Genomic DNA, 22,607 nt, shown 5'->3' with positions numbered 1-22,607 from the left:
CACGCCAGGGAGAACTTAGGGGACCGTGCTGGGCATGTGGGAAGAAGGGGCATTTAGCTAAGGAATGCAGATCCAGGCTTCAGGGAAACGGCAGAGGGAGGGGGTGGCCGGGCCGTGCTCAGCCCCCTCCCGCCTGGAATATGCAGCGGCCCAGCCACAGCAACCCCCAGTGGGGACCCTCATGTCCCATGCCCCCGCAAGGAGCAATCAATTTTACATCCCCACCTACAACGCAATGGCAGAATTGCACAACACCACCAGTAATGCTTTCACACCCCCCACCACCACAAGCCACGCCGGTCTCACAGGACCAACAGGGGACACCTCAGCGCGGGATCCCTGGGTGGCCCTGGCCATGAGAATAGGGAAAGAACCCTTGATGGTGTGGGGGACATGTCGCCTTTACGGCGGTCGGGATCCCCACATCATAAGGTTTCAGTTCTGGGCCGACACGGGATCAGACTGCACAATTATTCCCCAAGCGCATTGGCCCGGGCATTAGCAATTCAAAGAAGTCCCTCCAGTGAACGGAGTGGGAGGGCAGTCCCGGGCATGGAAAAGCACCCAGCTGGTGGCTTTAACACTTCATACAAAAGAGGGACCAGAACAGACAGTAGCAATTTACCCCTACATTTTGCAAAATTCTCCACCCCTGTTGGGAAGGGATGTTCTTTCCTTGCTAGGATTCCGGATCACAAATTTATCCTAAGGGCCACTGCTGTGCACCCCCCGCTGCCAATCAAATTAACTTGGAAATCATCAGACCCTGTATGGGTCGAGCAGTGGCCCCTGACAGAGCCTCGAATGGCAGCCTTGCTGGAACTGGTCAACCGCGAACTGCAAAAGGGTCACATAGAACCCTCCATCAGCCCATGGAACACCCCTGTATTCGTGATCCCCAAAAGGTCCGGAGAAGGTTATCGCCTCGTCCACGACCTGAGAGAAGTAAACAAGACGATCCGACCCATGGGTCCAGTCCAGACACTGCTCCCCGCGAACTCAGCCATCCCCGAAGGGCAGCCGTGCGCAGTGCTGGACATCAAAGACTGTTTCTTTTCGATACCCCTGCACCCTGAGGACCGAGAGCGATTCGCCTTTTCCGTGGTGTTTCGGAACGGCGAGCGGCCCAACCTTCGCTTCCAATGGAGAGTACTCCCACAAGGTCTTGTTGACAGCCCTGTCATATGCCAAATCACCGTGGACAAAGCACTGATGCCAGTCCGACACTCCCATCCCGATGCAACCATCATCCAGTACATGGATGACATCTTGGTCGCAGCACCATCAGCAAGCAAAGTGGATCACCTGGTGTCCACAATCACGGAAACCCTTCAGGCCAACGGCTTCGAGATCGCGAGCGCAAAGATCAAGAGAGGACCCTGCGTGACCTTCCTGGGAGTGGGAATCACAAGCTCCTACGTGACACCCCCCAAAGCAAAAGTCCGTCGAGACATCGAGACGCTCCACGACGTGCAACGCCTGGTGGGATCGCTGCAGTGGGTTCGCAACATCCTCCTAGTTCCCCCCGAGGTCATGGACCCTCTATATGACCTCCTGAAAGGAAAGAACCCTTGGGATCCCAAGAAGCTGACACCACAGGCAAGGAGCTCCCTCGACTTCATCGAAAGCCAGATGGCCACTGGCACACTTGCCAGGTGGAACCCAGCCATGCCCCTGGACTTATACGTCCACTTTACACCGAAGGGGGGAGTGGGAGCACTGGCTCAAGGACTTTCCGAAAAGGCCCGACCCATCCAATGGGTGGTGCTCGGAAGACCTGCCCGTGCGTTTTCCCCGGGAATAGAATGCATTGCTAACCTCATCATGAAGGGCAGGAAACTCGCTTTGAGACACCTGGGAACAGAGCCGACAAGCATCCACCTCCCTTTCCGTAAGCAACCGACCTTGGAGTCAGCCATAATATCGGAGCACCTAGCCCTTGCTCTCACCGGCTTCGGAGGGGAAATCTCCTACTCCTCCAAGCCACCCTGGACTAAGCTACTGACCATAGTCGACATGGACACGCCGCCAAAGGTCATGGGTCGACCGCAGCCAGGACCAACGGTCTTCACAGACGCTTCCTCCATGACCTCAACCGCAGCAGCAGTGTGGCAGACAGGAGAGCAATGGCATTGCGTCAAAGCGTGTGACCCCACACTGTCGGTGCAACAGCTGGAGGCAGCAGCAGTGGTCTTGGCGTGCGGACTCTTCCAAGAAGAACACCTCAACATTGTAACAGACTCTATATTCGTGGCGAGGCTTTGCCTAGCCATGGCAGGACCAGGTGTGTCAACATCTGCAGCAGCCCTAATGCTGGAAGAAGCACTCTCCTCGCGACAGGGCACTGTGTCAGTCATCCACATCAACAGCCACGACCCAATCAAAGGTTACTTCCAGATCGGCAACGACAAAGCGGACGCCGCAGCGAAAGGCGTCTGGACGTTGCAGGAAGCTCGTCAACTGCACGAGTCGCTCCACATCGGAGCCAAAGCACTGGCAAAGAGATGCGGAATCCCGACAGCGGACGCGAAACATGTGGTAGCCACCTGCCCTCATTGCCGGAAGTCACCCCTGTGGACCTACGGGGTCAACCCGAGAGGCCTCAAGCCCTCAGAAATCTGGCAGTCGGACTTCACTTGGTGCGAACTGCTGAGGCCCCGAGCATGGCTTGCAGTGACAGTAGACACTTATAGCGGAATGATCATAGCCACACAGCACGCCAAAACAAACTCCAAGGCCACCATTCAGCACTGGCTGACAGCCATGATCTGGCTTGGTATCCCCAAACAGATCAAAACTGACAACGGTTCCAGTTTCATTTCTAAACCGGTACAAGAGTTCGCTTCGAAATGGGGCATCACATTAGTGCGAGGTATCCCGTATAACAGTACCGGACAGGCCATAGTCGAGAGAGCAAATCAGACCCTGAAAACCAAGATAGAAGTGTTGGTGGAAGCAGAGGGCTTTGCCAATGCCATTCCCCCAGGAGATCAGGCACGTATACTGGCAACCGCTCTGCTGGCATTGAACCAATTCCCCAGGGGAGATGAAACAAACAGTCCCGTTCAAAAACACTGGGTCACTCGAACGCTAGAGGAGGGCCCGCAGGTTGTAATCAGAAACGAGCTAGGCGAATGGGAACGGGGCTGGAGGTTGATGCTCACGGGGCGAGGGTACGCAGCTGTCAAAAAGGACGGCAAAACTAGGTGGTGTCCACTTAAGTCAATTAAGCCGGACCTCCATAGCGAGCAGAATGAGACTGATGAGAGTTGCGAGTTTCTGTTTACAGGACATGCTCGTGGGACGTCCTCGTGACGCGTACATCCCCATTCCAGAGGTAAGCGACAGACCACCAAGCCGTCAGGCAGCGCCCGAGAGACCCGCGCGGGTGAGACCCAAGCATCAACGGTGTTTTTGTGTGATTTTGCTGTTGGGGCTTGTTGCCAGAGGGCAAGCCAGCCCGGATCACTACCCCCATCGGCCATTCAGGTGGGTCATGCAACACCTTAGTAGTGACAAGGTGCTCAGAGAAATCACCACACCAAACACTCCATCCTTCGTGCTCCACATCACCGACCTGTTTCCAGGACGACCAAAGGTAGACCCCAATTCCCCACACGCCACACACATGTACCTATCTTACTGGTGCCCAGCTTCTAACCCTGGGAAAAGCTACTGCAACCACCCAGGGTGGGGACACTGTGGACACTGGGGCTGCGAAACCATTGTCACAGATGCCAGACCGTCGGGGCCTGGGTGGGATCCACAAGAGCCCGACAAATTCTTACAGTTCACTTGGGCACCCACTGGTTGCAAAACACCCATCCTCATACCTGGAAACTTCCATCGATATCGCCATAAAATCCCCAGATTTCGGAAATGCACAGATTACAACATGACAGTTTTACAGCCTCATCACCCTAGCTGGACAACAGGCAAAACATGGACAGTAGTCCTTCAAGGGTCAAAAGAAAAGGTGAACGTGCGAATTATTAGGCTCCAACCGTCGACACCCCGAGCGGTTGGACCCAACAAAGTGATTAAAAGTGTGCCGAAAGGGAGCAACGCGACCCGCCCCAAAGCCTTACCCACAAGGGTCGCTGATATCCCGACCGGCCATGTAGAAGCCTTTCAGGTAAACCGTTTAGCCAAGTCAGATTTAGACCCAATCCTTCGTATGTTAGAAGCTACCTTCCTATCCCTGAACGAATCTAACCCTAACCTAACCGAATCCTGCTGGCTTTGTTACGATGTCGAACCTCCCTTTTACGAAGGAGTTGCTCTAAACACTCCCTTCAGTTACTCCACAGCAGATGCACCCAACCAATGTAGATGGGACACCCCCCGCAGAGGAATCACCTTGAGTCAAGTCACAGGCCAGGGCAGATGCTTTGGCAATGCAACCCTAGCTAGGCGGAAAGGCAACGTCTGCACCGAAGTCGTCAAACCCGATGGGAAAAACAATAAGTGGGTAGTCCCATCCACATCTGGGATGTGGGTTTGCCAGCGATCAGGAGTGAGTCCTTGTGTGTTCCTTGCCAAATTCGATGACTCTAACGACTTTTGTGTCCAAGTTCTGATTGTTCCTAGAATCCTGTACCGCACAGATGGAGAAGTATACCCCCTTTTTGAGGAACCCACCCGGCTTCGCAAAAGAGAAATAGTAACAGGTATAACCATCGCAATGCTGCTGGGCCTAGGAGCAGCCGGAACGGCCACGGGAGTCTCAGCCTTGGCGACTCAGCACCAAGGACTGTCCCAGCTGCAAGCAACGATTGACGAGGACCTGCAAAGGATCGAGAAATCCATCTCCTTTCTAGAGAAGTCAGTCTCCTCACTCTCAGAAGTGGTCTTGCAGAACAGGCGAGGTCTAGACCTCCTGTTCATGCAGCAAGGGGGTTTGTGTGCCGCCTTGAAGGAGGAGTGCTGCTTCTATGCAGACCACATGGGAGTCGTGAGAGACTCCATGGCGGAACTCCGAAACAGACCGGCTCAGAGACAGAAAGACAGGGAAGCCCAACAGGGTTGGTTTGAATCCTGGTTCAACCGATCACCATGGCTAACCACTCTGATTTCTACCCTAATAGGTCCATTGGCATTACTGCTTTTGGCAGTCACCTTCGGACCGTGCCTGCTGAACAAGCTGGTCTCGTTCATTCAGACCCGCCTGGAACGGGCCAACATCCTGTTCATAGGCCGACAACAACTCCTGTGAATTCAACCAGAGAACACTGCCAGTCACAAGATTTTCTACCCAAGTTTACCAAACCTCTTTCTTTGTCAACAACCTCATACCTCGTCTCGGTACCTATGTATATGACTACCTCGTTCATTTGTGAAAAAGGGGGGGGAGATGTAGTAGACAGGGGGAGGCGCTCGGAAAATCTCGCGATGTCACGGAAAGCAGCAGGGCTCCTCTCCCCCTAACTTCTAGTGATAAGGGATCACCCAAGAATGTAGTTCCCCCCTAACATTAGTAACTTTTACTCCTTGCTAACCAATTACAGTAAGGTAAGACCCCCTGACGTAGAGAAAAAACTTGCAGAGTATAAAACTCGACGAGACGGGACAATAAAGGTCTTGAACCGTCCACCATACTGGTGCTAGCGTGTGTTCTTGGCCCGAGTGACCCTGGAGAGTTTGGGTTGCCGTGCCGTTTCCTCAGAGCCAGGTCGCCTCGCCTTGTATGAGAAGGCGACACCCCCCCCTTTTCACAAATGAATGAGGTAGTCGTATACATAGGTACTGAAGTGAGGTATGAGGTTGTAACTGGACAAGGGAAAGGAGTCTTGGGAAACTTGAGTAAGCTTTTGCCAGACAAGTTCGGAGGATCTTGTGACTGACGGTGTTCCCTGGTTGAATTCTCTGGTTGAATTCTCCGGTTGAATTCACAGCAATTGTTGTCGGTCTAGGTACATGATGTTGGTCCGTTCCAGGCGGGTCTGAACGAACGAGACCAGCTTGTTCAGCAGGCATGGTCCGAAGGTGACTGTTAGAAACCTGTCTATATTTCTCTTTTGTGGATCTGGCTGGGTCCCTCAAGAAGATGGTGCACTTCTTCGTCTGAGTGGTACAGGACCCTAGGAACAATCTGAACTTGGACACAGAAGTCGTTAGAGTCATTGAATTTGGCAAGGAACTCACAAGGACTCACTCCGGATTGCTGGCAAACCCACCTCCCAGATGCGGATGGGACTGCCCACTTATTGTTTTTCCTGTTAGGCTTGACGATTTTGGTGCAGATGTTGCCTCCCCGCTTAGCTAGGGTTGCATTGCCAAAGCGTCTGCCTCGGCCTGTGACTTGACTCCGGGTGATTCCTTTGCGAGGGGTGTCCCATCTGCACTGGTGAGGGGCGTCGGCTGAGGAGTAACTGAAGGGAGTGTTTAAGGCGACTCCTTCGAAAAAGGGGGGTTTGACATCATAACAAAGCCTGCAGGATTCGGTTAGGTTAGGGTTGGATTCGTTCGGGGATACAAAGGTAGCTTCTAACATGCGAAGGATTGGGTCTGAGTCTGGCTCGGTTAAGCGGCTCATCTGAAAGGTCTCCGCTTGACCGGTCGGGACATTGCTGACCCCTGTGGGTAAGGTTTTGGGGTAGGTTATGTTTCTCCCTTTCGGCACGCTTTTAATCGCTTTGTTGGGTCCGACTGCTCGGGGTGCTGACGGTTGAAGCCTGATAATTTGCACGTTCCCCCTCTCTATTGACCCTTGAAGGACCACTGTCCACGTTCTGCCTGTGGCCCAGCTAGGGTGATCTGGCTGCAAGACCGTCCTGTTGTAATCGGTGCGTGCCCGAAATCTAGGGATTTTATGCTGGTTTCGATGGAAGTTCCTGTGAGAGAAGAGGGGTGCATCAAAATTGAGCAGATCGTTATTGCTAGAAAGGCCGTCCTCAGGAGTGGGTACTACAACTGAGTTGGTCCCTATTTCTGAAATCCCTTTGGCTTCTTTTGGGTTAACTGGGGTATATGCCCTTTGTTGGTTCCCCCGCGCTCCGGCAACCCCCCCTGGGAAAGCGTGCATGGAGGCTGCCGGTGCCCGGTCCCTACAGGCTGCTTTTATTTTTCCCCCATCGGTGAGTTTGTGTTGCGATTGTTTCCCGATATTGTTTAAAGCTTTATTCGGTTTCGCTCGAAACCGCATTAATTCTGCTCTCTCGGTTTCCGAGTCCCAGCCGGGCTCGGTCGGCACTTCCGAGCTGTCTGAGCAGCTGTTACTTGACTCTGAGCCGGAAGCTGACTGCCAGTACCCTTCCGGCGCTCCGTGCCGTTTTGTGCGGCTCCGACCCCGCTCCTCCCTTTGGGGGTGGTGCCGCTCCCTCCCCCTGGGGTCCCCCCGCCTCCTGCCGGGGGAGGTCCTTGCCCTATAAAGACCTAATTTGAATAGAGCGCTCTGGTTGGTCTGACACTCTATCGCGGGGACCGCCCCCCCTCCCCGCTCGCCCGCGCATGCGTTGTTAAGCAGCCTGACGGCATTTCCGCCCTTCTCCTCCTCCCTTTCCGCCCTCGCCATGTGGTTCGGCGCCATTTTTAAACGCACATGGCGGGGGTGAGTTTTTACCGATCCCGGCAGGGTCCGACCATCCGGCCGCGTTCCGCGCCTTCTCCGCGGGTCCCTGCCAGAAGCATCGCGCGCGCTGCTCTGCCTCTTCTGCTGGATCGGCGACCGGCGGGGAAGGGACGGATAGAGAAACTGCGGTTTTCTCGGATGGTTCCGCGGGGGGGCTAGGACCCGGCGGGCTCCGTGGGAAGGTCGGGGGGTCCCCTGGGGGTTCCGGGGGGTCTCCTGGGGCCTCCGGGGGGTCTGGGCTCGGGCTCGGAAAGGGATGGAACGCGCCCGGCCCCCGCATGTTCCCGCCTTCAATCCGATCGCTCTCTGAGGCGGTTTGTGTCGCGGCCCCCACCCCAGCTTTGGTGTGGCTAATAAACCTGTACACGCGGCTTTCCGCGTCTCCTGTTCTTCTAACGTCTCGCGTAGGGTCTCTTCTACTTTCCCCCACGCTCTGAGGTTTTTACCTCTGCCTGCGGACTTAGAGTCCTCTGCTGAGGCGGCAGTGCACTTCTCCCGCGCTCCCGAATATAATATTTTTACCGGACGTCCGATCGTCCCCAGCTCTAGGAGCCTTGCAATAGCAAGATTAGAGTTCCTGAGCTCACCTTTAATTCCCCATTGCTCATGAGCCTGACTTACGACCTTCGCTGTGGATTCCATGGTCCACGCTGGTCCGGAGGCGTCCCTCCCGCTGTAGTCGGACCCGCCGCTACAGCCGCCGCCCTCTGACCAGGAGAATTCCCGTTCCCCGGGCGCTGCAGCAGTCCCGGGTTTGGCACCAGTATGTTGCCTTCTGAAGCAAGGCAGGCGACCTGGTTCTGAGGAAACGGCACGGCAGCCCTCTCACTAGGGCCACTCGGGCCAATGACACACGCAGACATCAATGTGATGGACGGTCAAAAGGCGTTTATTGTCTCATCTCTTGGGTTTTTATAGTCTAAGGGGTCTCTACGTCAGCATGGGTCTGTCTTTACCATCTATGGTTAGTAAGAGGTGGACTGTTACTGGGTAGGGGATGGAAAGTTACTGGAATTTGGTTAGGAGGGTTACATTCCTATGTTAGTTTCTTATCTATGGGAAGCAGATGGTCTTATCTGAGGGGATCTGAGGGTCCTGGCTTTCCGTGACATCGCGAGATCTTCCGCAGTGCCTTTCCCTATCTACCACATCTCCCCCCCCCCTTTTCACAAATGAATGAGGTAGTCGTATACATAGGTACTGAAGTGAGGTATGAGGTTGTAACTGGACAAGGGAAAGGAGTCTTGGGAAACTTGAGTAAGCTTTTGCCAGACAAGTTCGGAGGATCTTGTGACTGACGGTGTTCCCTGGTTGAATTCTCTGGTTGAATTCTCCGGTTGAATTCACAGCAATTGTTGTCGGTCTAGGTACATGATGTTGGTCCGTTCCAGGCGGGTCTGAACGAACGAGACCAGCTTGTTCAGCAGGCATGGTCCGAAGGTGACTGTTAGAAACCTGTCTATATTTCTCTTTTGTGGATCTGGCTGGGTCCCTCAAGAAGATGGTGCACTTCTTCGTCTGAGTGGTACAGGACCCTAGGAACAATCTGAACTTGGACACAGAAGTCGTTAGAGTCATTGAATTTGGCAAGGAACTCACAAGGACTCACTCCGGATTGCTGGCAAACCCACCTCCCAGATGCGGATGGGACTGCCCACTTATTGTTTTTCCTGTTAGGCTTGACGATTTTGGTGCAGATGTTGCCTCCCCGCTTAGCTAGGGTTGCATTGCCAAAGCGTCTGCCTCGGCCTGTGACTTGACTCCGGGTGATTCCTTTGCGAGGGGTGTCCCATCTGCACTGGTGAGGGGCGTCGGCTGAGGAGTAACTGAAGGGAGTGTTTAAGGCGACTCCTTCGAAAAAGGGGGGTTTGACATCGTAACAAAGCCTGCAGGATTCGGTTAGGTTAGGGTTGGATTCGTTCGGGGATACAAAGGTAGCTTCTAACATGCGAAGGATTGGGTCTGAGTCTGGCTCGGTTAAGCGGCTCATCTGAAAGGTCTCCGCTTGACCGGTCGGGACATTGCTGACCCCTGTGGGTAAGGTTTTGGGGTAGGTTATGTTTCTCCCTTTCGGCACGCTTTTAATCGCTTTGTTGGGTCCGACTGCTCGGGGTGCTGACGGTTGAAGCCTGATAATTTGCACGTTCCCCCTCTCTATTGACCCTTGAAGGACCACTGTCCACGTTCTGCCTGTGGCCCAGCTAGGGTGATCTGGCTGCAAGACCGTCCTGTTGTAATCGGTGCGTGCCCGAAATCTAGGGATTTTATGCTGGTTTCGATGGAAGTTCCTGTGAGAGAAGAGGGGTGCATCAAAATTGAGCAGATCGTTATTGCTAGAAAGGCCGTCCTCAGGAGTGGGTACTACAACTGAGTTGGTCCCTATTTCTGAAATCCCTTTGGCTTCTTTTGGGTTAACTGGGGTATATGCCCTTTGTTGGTTCCCCCGCGCTCCGGCAACCCCCCCTGGGAAAGCGTGCATGGAGGCTGCCGGTGCCCGGTCCCTACAGGCTGCTTTTATTTTTCCCCCATCGGTGAGTTTGTGTTGCGATTGTTTCCCGATATTGTTTAAAGCTTTATTCGGTTTCGCTCGAAACCGCATTAATTCTGCTCTCTCGGTTTCCGAGTCCCAGCCGGGCTCGGTCGGCACTTCCGAGCTGTCTGAGCAGCTGTTACTTGACTCTGAGCCGGAAGCTGACTGCCGGTACCCTTCCGGCGCTCCGTGCCGTTTTGTGCGGCTCCGACCCCGCTCCTCCCTTTGGGGGTGGTGCCGCTCCCTCCCCCTGGGGTCCCCCCGCCTCCTGCCGGGGGAGGTCCTTGCCCTATAAGGACCTAATTTGAATAGAGCGCTCTGGTTGGTCTGACACTCTACCGCGGGGACCGCCCCCCCTCCCCGCTCGCCCGCGCATGCGTTGTTAAGCAGCCTGACGGCATTTCCGCCCTTCTCCTCCTATCTTTCCGCCCTCGCCATGTGGTTCGGCGCCATTTTTAAACGCACATGGCGGGGGTGAGTTTTTACCGATCCCGGCAGGGTCCGACCATCCGGCCGCGTTCCGCGCCTTCTCCGCGGGTCCCTGCCAGAAGCATCGCGCGCGCTGCTCTGCCTCTTCTGCTGGATCGGCGACCGGCGGGGAAGGGACGGATAGAGAAACTGCGGTTTTCTCGGATGGTTCCGCGGGGGGGCTAGGACCCGGCGGGCTCCGTGGGAAGGTCGGGGGGTCCCCTGGGGGTTCCGGGGGGTCTCCTGGGGGCTCCGGGGGGTCTGGGCTCGGGCTCGGAAAGGGATGGAACGCGCCCGGCCCCCGCATGTTCCCGCCTTCAATCCGATCGCTCTCTGAGGCGGTTTGTGTCGCGGCCCCCACCCCAGCTTTGGTGTGGCTAATAAACCTGTACACGCGGCTTTCCGCGTCTCCTGTTCTTCTAACGTCTCGCGTAGGGTCTCTTCTACTTTCCCCCACGCTCTGAGGTTTTTACCTCTGCCTGCGGACTTAGAGTCCTCTGCTAAGGCGGCAGTGCACTTCTCCCGCGCTCCCGAATATAATATTTTTACCGGACGTCCGATCGTCCCCAGCTCTAGGAGCCTTGCAATAGCAAGATTAGAGTTCCTGAGCTCACCTTTAATTCCCCATTGCTCATGAGCCTGACTTACGACCTTCGCTGTGGATTCCATGGTCCACGCTGGTCCGGAGGCGTCCCTCCCGCTGTAGTCGGACCCGCCGCTACAGCCGCCGCCCTCTGACCAGGAGAATTCCCGTTCCCCGGGCGCTGCAGCAGTCCCGGGTTTGGCACCAGTATGTTGCCTTCTGAAGCAAGGCAGGCGACCTGGTTCTGAGGAAACGGCACGGCAGCCCTCTCACTAGGGCCACTCGGGCCAATGACACACGCAGACATCAATGTGATGGACGGTCAAAAGGCGTTTATTGTCTCATCTCTTGGGTTTTTATAGTCTAAGGGGTCTCTACGTCAGCATGGGTCTGTCTTTACCATCTATGGTTAGTAAGAGGTGGACTGTTACTGGGTAGGGGATGGAAAGTTACTGGAATTTGGTTAGGAGGGTTACATTCCTATGTTAGTTTCTTATCTATGGGAAGCAGATGGTCTTATCTGAGGGGATCTGAGGGTCCTGGCTTTCCGTGACATCGCGAGATCTTCCGCAGTGCCTTTCCCTATCTACCACATCTCCCCCCCCCCTTTTCACAAATGAATGAGGTAGTCGTATACATAGGTACTGAAGTGAGGTATGAGGTTGTAACTGGACAAGGGAAAGGAGTCTTGGGAAACTTGAGTAAGCTTTTGCCAGACAAGTTCGGAGGATCTTGTGACTGACGGTGTTCCCTGGTTGAATTCTCTGGTTGAATTCTCCGGTTGAATTCACAGCAATTGTTGTCGGTCTAGGTACATGATGTTGGTCCGTTCCAGGCGGGTCTGAACGAACGAGACCAGCTTGTTCAGCAGGCATGGTCCGAAGGTGACTGTTAGAAACCTGTCTATATTTCTCTTTTGTGGATCTGGCTGGGTCCCTCAAGAAGATGGTGCACTTCTTCGTCTGAGTGGTACAGGACCCTAGGAACAATCTGAACTTGGACACAGAAGTCGTTAGAGTCATTGAATTTGGCAAGGAACTCACAAGGACTCACTCCGGATCGCTGGCAAACCCACCTCCCAGATGCGGATGGGACTGCCCACTTATTGTTTTTCCTGTTAGGCTTGACGATTTTGGTGCAGATGTTGCCTCCCCGCTTAGCTAGGGTTGCATTGCCAAAGCGTCTGCCTCGGCCTGTGACTTGACTCCGGGTGATTCCTTTGCGAGGGGTGTCCCATCTGCACTGGTGAGGGGCGTCGGCTGAGGAGTAACTGAAGGGAGTGTTTAAGGCGACTCCTTCGAAAAAGGGGGGTTTGACATCGTAACAAAGCCTGCAGGATTCGGTTAGGTTAGGGTTGGATTCGTTCGGGGATACAAAGGTAGCTTCTAACATGCGAAGGATTGGGTCTGAGTCTGGCTCGGTTAAGCGGCTCATCTGAAAGGTCTCCGCTTGACCGGTCGGGACATTGCTGACCCCTGTGGGTAAGGTTTTGGGGTAGGTTATGTTTCTCCCTTTCGGCACGCTTTTAATCGCTTTGTTGGGTCCGACTGCTCGGGGTGCTGACGGTTGAAGCCTGATAATTTGCACGTTCCCCCTCTCTATTGACCCTTGAAGGACCACTGTCCACGTTCTGCCTGTGGCCCAGCTAGGGTGATCTGGCTGCAAGACCGTCCTGTTGTAATCGGTGCGTGCCCGAAATCTAGGGATTTTATGCTGGTTTCGATGGAAGTTCCTGTGAGAGAAGAGGGGTGCATCAAAATTGAGCAGATCGTTATTGCTAGAAAGGCCGTCCTCAGGAGTGGGTACTACAACTGAGTTGGTCCCTATTTCTGAAATCCCTTTGGCTTCTTTTGGGTTAACTGGGGTATATGCCCTTTGTTGGTTCCCCCGCGCTCCGGCAACCCCCCCTGGGAAAGCGTGCATGGAGGCTGCCGGTGCCCGGTCCCTACAGGCTGCTTTTATTTTTCCCCCATCGGTGAGTTTGTGTTGCGATTGTTTCCCGATATTGTTTAAAGCTTTATTCGGTTTCGCTCGAAACCGCATTAATTCTGCTCTCTCGGTTTCCGAGTCCCAGCCGGGCTCGGTCGGCACTTCCGAGCTGTCTGAGCAGCTGTTACTTGACTCTGAGCCGGAAGCTGACTGCCGGTACCCTTCCGGCGCTCCGTGCCGTTTTGTGCGGCTCCGACCCCGCTCCTCCCTTTGGGGGTGGTGCCGCTCCCTCCCCCTGGGGTCCCCCCGCCTCCTGCCGGGGGAGGTCCTTGCCCTATAAGGACCTAATTTGAATAGAGCGCTCTGGTTGGTCTGACACTCTACCGCGGGGACCGCCCCCCCTCCCCGCTCGCCCGCGCATGCGTTGTTAAGCAGCCTGACGGCATTTCCGCCCTTCTCCTCCTCCCTTTCCGCCCTCGCCATGTGGTTCGGCGCCATTTTTAAACGCACATGGCGGGGGTGAGTTTTTACCGATCCCGGCAGGGTCCGACCATCCGGCCGCGTTCCGCGCCTTCTCCGCGGGTCCCTGCCAGAAGCATCGCGCGCGCTGCTCTGCCTCTTCTGCTGGATCGGCGACCGGCGGGGAAGGGACGGATAGAGAAACTGCGGTTTTCTCGGATGGTTCCGCGGGGGGGCTAGGACCCGGCGGGCTCCGTGGGAAGGTCGGGGGGTCCCCTGGGGGTTCCGGGGGGTCTCCTGGGGGCTCCGGGGGGTCTGGGCTCGGGCTCGGAAAGGGATGGAACGCGCCCGGCCCCCGCATGTTCCCGCCTTCAATCCGATCGCTCTCTGAGGCGGTTTGTGTCGCGGCCCCCACCCCAGCTTTGGTGTGGCTAATAAACCTGTACACGCGGCTTTCCGCGTCTCCTGTTCTTCTAACGTCTCGCGTAGGGTCTCTTCTACTTTCCCCCACGCTCTGAGGTTTTTACCTCTGCCTGCGGACTTAGAGTCCTCTGCTGAGGCGGCAGTGCACTTCTCCCGCGCTCCCGAATATAATATTTTTACCGGACGTCCGATCGTCCCCAGCTCTAGGAGCCTTGCAATAGCAAGATTAGAGTTCCTGAGCTCACCTTTAATTCCCCATTGCTCATGAGCCTGACTTACGACCTTCGCTGTGGATTCCATGGTCCACGCTGGTCCGGAGGCGTCCCTCCCGCTGTAGTCGGACCCGCCGCTACAGCCGCCGCCCTCTGACCAGGAGAATTCCCGTTCCCCGGGCGCTGCAGCAGTCCCGGGTTTGGCACCAGTATGTTGCCTTCTGAAGCAAGGCAGGCGACCTGGTTCTGAGGAAACGGCACGGCAGCCCTCTCACTAGGGCCACTCGGGCCAATGACACACGCAGACATCAATGTGATGGACGGTCAAAAGGCGTTTATTGTCTCATCTCTTGGGTTTTTATAGTCTAAGGGGTCTCTACGTCAGCATGGGTCTGTCTTTACCATCTATGGTTAGTAAGAGGTGGACTGTTACTGGGTAGGGGATGGAAAGTTACTGGAATTTGGTTAGGAGGGTTACATTCCTATGTTAGTTTCTTATCTATGGGAAGCAGATGGTCTTATCTGAGGGGATCTGAGGGTCCTGGCTTTCCGTGACATCGCGAGATCTTCCGCAGTGCCTTTCCCTGTCTACCACACTATAGTCACGGTCTCTAGCAGGATAGGAGGAGAAAGCCTTTGCTCCTAGGTGATCTTTCAAACACTTCCAGCCCTGCTGCCTTTCCTCTTTTGTTTTTCAGCCCAGGGCCTCTATTGCAGTCTCCTTTAGAGCCCCAGAGTTTTACTTGGACTTCATTTAAGTTTGGAAATGAACTGCCAGTTTATTTGTTTATGTAAGATGTTATTTAAGGCACGAGAAAAGCTCTCTTTCATTCTTTCAGAAGAATCCCTTCTGGAAGACTTTTGTTCTCATCTCTAATTCAAGAATACTTTACCCATGGGTGATAGTTTCCTGTCTAAGTGTTCAAAAAATAATTGTAAAGCTACAAATTGTAAAGCTGTTCTGTTTGTGGCTACCGTACCTCTTTGTGTGGCCTTCTAGCAGAAAGAGGATTATTTTATTCAGAGAGGCGTTTTCCCTAGAGCTGCCGAACTAGTCCTCAGAACGGTGAGGAGTTGTTTTCCAAACGAGAGCCTTTTTATTTACATTTTCATGATTTTATAATATGGTAGTGCAGTTAATAACATCATGATGCATCATAGCAAAGTAATGAGACAAAAGGAACTACCCCTTTGATGTGACATCAGGTATATGGGTTTGAATTCAGAGGAGATTTGTAAATTGTGGAAAACATTGGACTCACTGCTGTGCATAAACGAGCAAGTATTGTGTAAAAAACTCATTTATTCTGAAATAACAAATTTAGCCTGGATTGTTTTAGCTATAGTGGATTTTTGCTAATAAAAGCATGAAAATGTGAACGAAATATAGCCTCAATTTTCCAGATGACTGACTATGCCATAGGGCTGGAGCTTGTGACGTTAGTGTCTCTCTTGGGTCAGTTTCTGGTTCTTTTTCAGTTACATCTTTTATATACATATATTTTTGTAAAACTAATGACAGTAAGACCCCAGTGCATCTTAGAAAGACATCCACTCACTTTTTACAAAAGGATAGATATTTTCCCCTTTCAGATTTTTCTAAAATTGAAGAATAATCAGCACATTTTATTGTGTACCAGCTTTCTGTTTTGGTCTTCATTATCTTATACAGCAGCTTCTGCAGATTATCTTGGAAGGCTTAAGGTCACAAATAATAATGTTGTAGGTTTGTGAAATGTTTTCAAATATCTAAATTACAGTGGTGACTTTGTGTTTGTAAAGCATGTTCAACCATGTAGATATTAACACCTCCTGCTGTTTTTATTAATCACATTGATGCTGGTCATATATAAATAATTCATCCCATTCTTCTTGTATTATTCCTTCAAATCTGTGGTTTTATATAATTCAAATTTTATTCAGATTTGTGTCAAAAGAATGTAACTTTGTTGCAAAGCCAAGCACCTGCAAGTGGAAAATGCCATTTTTATGGCTGTTGGTGCAATATTAATTCAGCTCCTTTCTGCATTAAGCTGGGGGGCTGAGTGATGTCCTGGGAAAAAAACAGTATCCAAGGAGTAATGAAAATTGTGCCACAATGTGTAGACATGTGCAGCAAGGAGAGAATTCAATTTACACTGTCAACTCGATAAGTCTGGCATTTCTCAGCGTCCAAGAGCTTGACTTCGGAACCCCAGTGTGCTTGTGAGGTTTGCTATTGCGGGAAATTCCTAATTTCCTTTAGGACAGCTGTGATAGACTGGACTACTGAAAACCTCTTGCCTGACAGTGTCACTCAGAGACATTTTGGAGACTTGAGTTCTTAAACTCAATTTGGAGACTGGAGTTTTTAAGCTCAATTTTGGAGACTTGAGTTCCTAAACTAAACAGCTGCTCCCCCTGAGCTGCCAGACTCTCCATGTATTAGTTTGCTGCTAATGCCAAAGGGGGAGAGCGTCTATTGATACAATTTCTTATTGACTGATCAGACTGTAGCCTAGTGTCCAGAGGTATGGATTTCTGTGTGCTGGAGGGCTGCAGTAAGTGCTGAGCTGTCACCAGCTGAAAATGGGATCATCTAACTGGCAGGCTTAGTTAGGTTGTAAAGGGAAAAATGGGAGGAAAGAAGTGGGGAGAAAAAAATGAAAAAAAGGGGGAAAATGACCAAAAGAAGGGGGAAAATTGGGGGGAAAAGGGGAAAAAGGTGAATTTTGGGTTGATTCTGTCTTTTTTTTGGAATTGAGTTTTCCCCATTTTTGGTGTTAATTTTGAGAGAATTTTGCTCATTTGTGGGTGAATTTTGGGTGAATTTTCCCCATTTTTGTTGTTTATTTTGAGTGAGTTTTGAGAGAATTTTCCCCATTTTTGGTGTCAATTTAGAGTTAATTTTGGGTATATTTTGGGTGAATTTTCCCCATTTTTGATGTTAATTTTGGGTTCATTTTAGGTGAATTTTTTGTAAGTTTTGTTGATTTTCGGTGGGAATTTTAGGTGAATTCTAGGTGAATGTTGGGCTGATTTTCACTGAATTTTGGTTTAATTTTTAGTTAATTTTGGATTTCTTTGGGGCAAATTTTTAGTGAATTTTGGGCAAATTTTCTCTATTTTTATGTCAATTTTGGGTTCATTTTAAGATGATTTTCAGTGAATTTTGGGTTGATTTTGGGTTGATTTTAAGGGAATTTTAATTGAATTTTGGGTCAATTTTTTGGTAAATTTTGGGTTTAATTTTGAGTCAATTTTTAATGAATTTTGTGTTAATTCGAATTGAATTTTGGGTGAATTTTAATTGAATTTTGTGCTATTTTCCCCTTTTTTGGTGTTAATTTTCAGTGAAATTTGGGTTCATTTTTGGTGTTAATTTCTAATGAATTTTGTGTTAATTTTAAGTTAATTTTGGGTTAAATTTCCCCCATTTTGGGGTAAATTTTAGGTGAATTTTAAGTTCGTTTTAATTTAATTTTGGGCTAATTTTCTCCATTTCTGGGGTGAATTTTTCGGTAATTTTAGGTTCATTTTAAATGAATTTTAATCTGATTTTAATTGAATTTGGGGTTAAATTTCCACATTTTTGGGGTAAATTTTTGGTTGAATTTTGGGCTTATTTTGAGTAAAACTTCCCCATTTTTAGGGTCAATTTTGAGTGAATTTTGAATTAATTTTGGGCTGATTTTCCCCATTTTTGGGGTGAATTTTTATATGAATTTTGGGGTAATTTCCGTGGAATTTTGGCTCTCAGGAGGAGCTGCAGCTGCTGCTGGAGGCCAAAGGTCAGAGGTCACTCAGGGGTCACGTGGGGTCACTCAGGGTGGTGGAGCATGCGCGGTAAAGGTGATGATGAGGGCGCAGGTAGAAGTGGGGTGTATCGAAAATGGGAGGAGATGCCATTGACACACGGCACAGAAGGAGGGAATTTTCATTTGGCAAGCTCGTGTGTGAGGTGGCAGGTGTCCAAGGATCCTGCACTCCTTACCCCGCGTGGTTATTTTTTTGCTTATGTGCTATTATTGGAACCAAATTATCCCACATTTAAACCAAATTATATTGTCAATATTTCAAGTGTATCCGATTTTATATATTTTAAGCTATTCAATTAAAATTCCTGCTACCTCTAATATTGTTTGGTTTTTTGATGATGGGATAATTGGGCAAATATAACAAACTGAACAAGAAATGGGGAGGAGAAAGGGGGAGAAAAATCTGGAAGAGGTCTCAGAGAGAGAAAGAAATAGGAAAGAGGTAATAAAGGGACAGAAAGAAATAGGAAAGACGTCTCGTGGGTGAGAAAAAGAATAGGGACGAGGTCTCAGAGGGAGAGAAAGAAATCTGAAATGGTCTCAGAGGGAGAGAAAGAAGTAACAAATGCTCCGGCCCGGACTCCGCAGCTCCCAGGGTCACCCGAGGGCGCAGCGCCTTTTACAATTCCAGCCAATCAGAGGAGGCGCTAACCAATTTCCAGCCAACCAGAGCTTTTCCCGCCGATGACTCACCGGTTGCCAGGCGGACCCCCAGAGCCCGGCGGCCCCGGAGCGGAATTTGGGGCTCGGGCCGGGGGACGGATCCGCCCCGGGGGGGTCCCCGAGCCCCCTGCCCAGCCCTGGGGCCGATCGGGGGCTCCCCCACCCAGCAGCCGGTGCTGCGGGGCCGAGCGGTGGGAAAGGGGGGTCCGGGCTGGAGCGGAGGGAATGCGGGAGGAAGAGGAGCGAGAGGAGGAGCAGAAGCGGGAGCGGGAGAAGCGCGGCGCTCGCAGCGCCCGCACGCCGAGCCTGCAGCACCCCCTGCCCCGGGAGCATCGCCCCCAGCCCCGAGCCGCAGGGGAGGGCGGAGGCCGAGCTCGCCCCGGCTCCAGCCCGGGGTCTCCGGGAGGGTTTTTCTGGAGAGTGTTCGGAGCCGGCAGATCCCGGACTCGAGCCCCGGGTATCGCCGGGCTCCCTCAGAGGAGCTTTTTAGGGGGAGAGCAGCCGCGATCGCCCCTCGGAGGGTCCCGGGGGTCCACGTGGGCATGGCCCGGTACCGACGGGGCGGGACATTGGTTTTGGGGATCCCCGTGAGAGCCGGGGCTGTGGAACGGGGGACCCCCGGGGCAGGGAGAGGGGAAGGGGCGATACCGGAGCTGGGGCACCCCCGGCAGCCCGGAGATGAGGCGGGGACGGGATCCCTGACCCTGACAGGGGCGTGTCCTGGGGTGACTTCAGGATGCTCGTACCCCATCGGTGTGTTTAGCCCAGAAATGAGTTCTGCACCTTTCAGGCCGGTTCTGAGAGCGAAGGGGAGGAGGAAGAGCAGCAGTTCGTTTTCAGATACTGCGCTCACTCCTCACCATTCCGGCTCCTGGACTGTTGTGATGCCTTAAGGAGCTGGAACACAGCCCAGACAGAATTAAAAGGAATAAATTTGATTTTTATTGAAGTGCTTTCAAATGCCACACCCTGGCAGTACCGGAGCCACAGTTGTGGCTCCGCCTAGATGGCCCCAGGATGGGAGCAAAAGAGAGTCACGAGATCTCACATTTTTATAAGTTTTAGTCCATTTGCATATAGGAGTTAACAGCCCAATTAATAACTTCAAATGATGAAGTTTCATCCTCCTTGCTTGCTTGCCTGCTGTCATCTTTTCACGTTGTTTATGCTTTGGGGCTGAAGTTTGAAGAGATCATCCTTGAGTCTCCAGCTAGAACAGGATTGTTTTGTCTTCACGGAACGCTCCCGTTCCCGCAGCTCCCGCCCCCATCGCCTTCGCCGCCGCCGTTATCCCGGCTCTTATCCCGCTTCTGTCCCGGGTTTCTGGCGGAGTTTGTCCCGGGTTGTGTCCCGGTTCCGGTGCCCTCCCGTACCGCACATGGCGCGGCTGCGGCGGGAGCGGAGCCGGCGGGAGCGGGAGCGGCGGGAGCGGGAGCGGCGGGGAAAACCAGGAGCGGGAACAACAAAAAAAAAGCCAAATCCCACCCAAAAAATCCCAAATCCCACAGAAAAACCCCCAAATTCACCAAAAAACCCCCAAATCCCACCAGAAAAATCCCACAAAAAATCAATCCCAAATTCCAGAAAAAAAACCAAATATGCCACAAAATCCCAAATCCCACCCCCAAAAATTGCAAAAATTCCACCAAAAATCCCAAATCCCATCCAAAAAATCCCAAAAGAACCCAAAAGTCCCCCACAAAATCAATCCAAAATCCCCCCAAAACCTCAAATCCATCCCCCAAAAAATCCCAAATGCCAAAAAAAGTCCAAAATCTCAAATCCCAGGGAAAAAAAATCCCAAAAACGCCACAAAAAAATCTCAAATTCCACCAAGAAATCCCAAAACTCCCAAAAAGAAATCCTAAATCCCACAGAAAAATTCCCACAAAAAAAATCCCACCAAAAAAACCCCAAATCCTGAATAAAACCCCCCAAATCCCAGGCAAAAAATTCCACAAAAAATCCTAAATCCCATAAAAAAAATCCCAAATCCCACCAAGAAAAATCCCACAAAAAATCTCAAATTCCACCAAAAAAGTCCCAAATCCCACAAAAGATTTTCAAAACCCCACAGAAAACCCCAAATCCCACCAAAAAAATCCTAAATCAACAACAAAATCCCAAATTTCACAAAAAAATCCCACAATAAATTCCAAAATCTCACCAAAAAATCAATCCCAAATCCCACAAAAAAATTCCCAATCCTGCAAAGAAAGCACCTCCAAATGCCACCAAAGAATCCCCAAAATCCCACAAAAAAAATCCCAAATTCTATAAAAAATCCCAAATCCCATCCAAACAATTCAAAACCCCATAAAAAACCCAAATTCCACGAAGAAAATCCCAAAAATGACACAAAGAGAATCCCAAATCCCTCAAAAAATTTCAAAATCCCACAAAATCACAAAGTTTGCAAAAAAATCCCAAATCACACCAAGAAATCTCAAATCCCCCAAAAGACAAAAAATCCCCCAAAAATCATGTTTTTCCTTTTTCAGAAAAGTAAAAAATTATCCCTGCAGGAATCAAAATAACTTTATCTATACTAATTTCATGGAAACTATGTAAGTGAATTTATACCTTCAGGATATTGTCTTTCTCAAAAGCACTGAATGATGTGAAATTTTAATTTTTCAGTAAACCTGCAAGCCTTTTATGAAGACAAAACTTGATGACTGAAAGACATTTTGGCAATGATTTAAAACATAAATGATATTTTAATTCTGAAATGTCTAGTAATGGTTTACTTTCTGGAAGCAGAAGTAGTAACCATAAAACAAGGAAAGATTGATGTGCTATGCATGAACAGAAAATTCTTGGATATATTCTCTTTTCTTCTCACAAATGAGACAATATTCCTGAAAACAAAAGTCATCCCTATAAACATAGAATTTAAAGGAAAACATTAGAGCTTGAATATTACAAAGGAGATATCCTTAGGCAAGGATTAATTCAGCTGCAATTGAATTAATGATAGGAGGTAAAAAATAACCCCTTTAGAAATTATTTTGGCATGTTATTAGACAACTCATCAAATACAGGCTTTCTCTGAGTAATTAATTCTTCCCCAAAATTCTAAAAATTTAGATAGGGGCTTGAATGTCTATTATTTAGAATAGTTAGAAATCTATTTCAGTTTTTGTTTCTGGGGTTTTTGTTTGTTTTTTTATGCCTTGGCCTTTTAGATGATTTAAAAATATCTTCCTATTGAAATTTCTTGCTTTTTTGTCTTCTGACACTTCTAGCTTCCTAATAACTCTATTCACAAGAAAATTCCAAAAAAATCCAGAAAAATTCCCCAAAAGTGCCCAGAAAAACCCTAAAAAATTCCCCCAAAAATCTCCCCAAAAAAACCCTAAAAAATTTCCCAAAACTACCCCTAGCAAGTGCAGTCAGTGCCCTTGGCTGCGTGCTTAGCGAATCTCTGTCGGGCCGGGAGACAACACTGTAGATAAGAATTGATAACACTGAGGAACTGAGAACTGAGGACTCTTTTTTTTTCCAAGGCCATCAGGCGATTTCAACAGCCCCGTACGGGCAGCCAGCGGTGTGCGAGACTTCTTGGAGACAGGGAATATTATTTCCCTAACTTCTGCTGAAAAAAGATTCCTACAGGTAGCAGTGGGAATTCTGGGGGGATTTTGGGTTATTTGGGGCGTTTTGAGGGGTCCTGGGGGGTTTTGGAAGGATTTTTGGGGGGATTGGGGAATTTTAGGTGGATTTAGGAGGATTTTAAGGGAATTTTGGTGAGTCCTGGGGGTATTTGGGAGATTTTGGGGGGTCCCGGGAAGATGTTGGGGATTTTTGGGGGCATTGGGGCATTTAGGGGGGGCTTTGGGGCATTTGGGAATTTTGACGGGTGATTTTCAGTTGATTTAAGGCTATTTTAGGTGAATGTGGGTATTTTTGGGGTTTTAGGTGATTCTAGGGTGATTTTGGGCACTTTTGGAGTCATTTTGGGGGAAATCGG

The sequence above is a fragment of the Melozone crissalis genome, unplaced genomic scaffold, assembly GCF_028551555.1.
Source record: "Melozone crissalis strain CALT ecotype California unplaced genomic scaffold, PUWL_Pcris_2 ptg000123l_1, whole genome shotgun sequence".
Classification (NCBI taxonomy): domain Eukaryota; kingdom Metazoa; phylum Chordata; class Aves; order Passeriformes; family Passerellidae; genus Melozone; species Melozone crissalis.
Note: the sequence above shows the minus strand (reverse complement) of the source record.